Source organism: Bacillus rossius, assembly GCF_032445375.1.
Source record: "Bacillus rossius redtenbacheri isolate Brsri chromosome 4 unlocalized genomic scaffold, Brsri_v3 Brsri_v3_scf4_2, whole genome shotgun sequence".
Lineage (NCBI taxonomy): Eukaryota > Metazoa > Arthropoda > Insecta > Phasmatodea > Bacillidae > Bacillus > Bacillus rossius.
The window spans coordinates 10,429,818-10,432,237 of NW_026962011.1; positions in this window are offsets into that span (position 1 = coordinate 10,429,818).

A 2,420-nucleotide genomic window follows, 5' to 3' on the forward strand; every position below is an offset into this window, starting at 1 on the left:
CTGTTGATGTTTTAGTTTGGTATTTTTTTAAAGTGGTCAGGAAAAACCAAAAAAAGTGTCAGAAAATACACTAGAGTCCCGTTATAGCGAGGTGTCACGGTTCCGGGTTTGATCCTCGCTATAACCGTGTCCTCGCTATAACCGAATTGGACAAATTTTGGCCCCCAAAAAATAAAAATTAACCGAAAATAGCATAAAAATTGTGTTTAAACCTGTATAATTGGAAAATAACAGGTAATATTAACGAAATATTATTTTCTGTGAGCAGATGTGTGAATTCTCTTTAAAACGATACCCCATAAGTACGGATGCGATCACCGATTGCGTCAAAATAACCAGAACACCCTGCCACGCCACGTAAGTATAGCATCTTGGCCCGCGGCCGACACAGCATTGTCCTGCTATCTATTGACGCGGGCTGTCTGCTAGCGGCCATGTTGGTTCGGGATGTTGTAAACAGGTGGTGCTAGTGTAGCGCGACGATTTAATTCCTTACAAAAAAGCAGGAGTGCGGCTGCGGCAACGCACGTACGCCTCAAACGTAATAGTTGCTGGAAAACTATACTTTTTTCATTTAAAGAAACCTGTCAACTTTTTTAGAAAATAAATTTGGGATTAAACTCAAACCATCACCACCCCTTTCCCGGACAGATACCACAACAACTGACCGAAACAAAAGTTACAAGAAAACTGCCCTAGCGATTCGGAAATAAATACGGTAGTGCCTACTAGAGGTGTAAAAGTAACGAAAAAATGTGTACCCGTATGTATTCGTTACTATAACAATTAGTACTCGTTAGTATCGTTACGTTACTCGTTACTTCTGATACCGCATAACATGCTATGTTATGTTGCAGCAACGAATCAGTCGTATTGCGTACACGTACAGTATGACGTCGCGTAAATAATAATAAATAGAATATAAACAATTAACAATATTTGATAATTAATAGTTTTTGTTAACCAAGAAACAATTAAATCTCATTAGAGCGGCTTTGTAATATTATCTCTTTTAAAATAACCAAAAAAACGTGAAAATACGCGATTATAAAAACAAAAACATACATATTTCTAATTTGTAAATAATACTTTCTTACGTTGTTTCTGTTCCAATCTCAAACTTTGTCTACACACGGCACAGATAACTAACGGAAGTTTGATAAAAGAAAGAAAGGATGGGATTCTATTTTTAAAGCCACGCACTTAGGTGGCGACTGCACGGCTGAAGAATGTGACAGGCGTCAACGGCAAGATGTCTAGTGGCGAGCGAGAGGGGTGGAGATAAAGCAGACAAATAACAAAAGCGCGCTTCAAGCGACCACGCCGTAAATTCCTTAAAAATACCTCGTTATAGCCGTGTTCTCGCTATTACCGTGCTCGCTATAACGAGATTCTACTGTATGTTAATGCCGAGGAAGTCAATCTTTAATGCTGTAGGGGTGTGTGACGACCATTTTTTTTTTCAATTCAATTCAATTCTAAGTCTTAAGATAAATTGAACAATTTGCTATACATGGACCACTAAAGTCCCACGACTTGGTAGACATGTAATAAAAACTTAAATTTAAAAAAAAAATTATAAATACAACTTGATACAGTGAATAAGAACAATGTAGTAAACAATTATCAATCAAACATTTTAAAACCAAACATTACTTACATAATAGCAAGTTTGACTTATATAGTACATTTAAAATGTGAACACATTACAATTGTGCACATTTGTTTTTAAATTATCTTGAAAACCAGTTGTTCACAATTTCTTCAACAGTCAGATTTTTTTTTTTCGGTTAAATGTATAAGTATACAACACCCAATAAACATTTAAGTTTTTGTAATCCTGAATAACCCTACCATTATTGAAAAACCATTCTAAATAAAATATAAAATAAAGCTATAATTGGAGGGGGGGGATACTATGTGTGACCTATGCAGCAGAAAATGTAGTAAAAAAAAAATTGTGATAGTTCATCAAATTATTTTAAGACTGCCCATTGTATTGGAATATGGGTAAAGAGTTAAGTGTCTATTTATTGTGATTTTTTTTAATCTTTTTTATCTTAATTTTCAAATTTGGTTTAAGGTTACTCAATCTCTGAAAAATTGTTTATTTTGGTGTGAGGTGTAATTGTGTGTTTTTTGACTACAGTAAAAACTTTTTGTTGCGACCCCATTTATTGCGACCACCTCTCTAATACAGCCCGATTTCGAGGAACCGTGAAAAAATTGCCGAAAAATAGGTTTCTTGTGGCGAGTAGCGTATTACTGCGTTTCTCTTGCCGAGTGCGGTACTGCCGTAGGCAGCGCATGTCTATAAATAGATACCACTTCCTGTCGACCAGTGCATTCCACGTCCCTTTGCCGGCAGGGTGCAGATAAAGGTTTTTGTGGCAAAGTGTTTACGTTTAGATTTTTAGTGT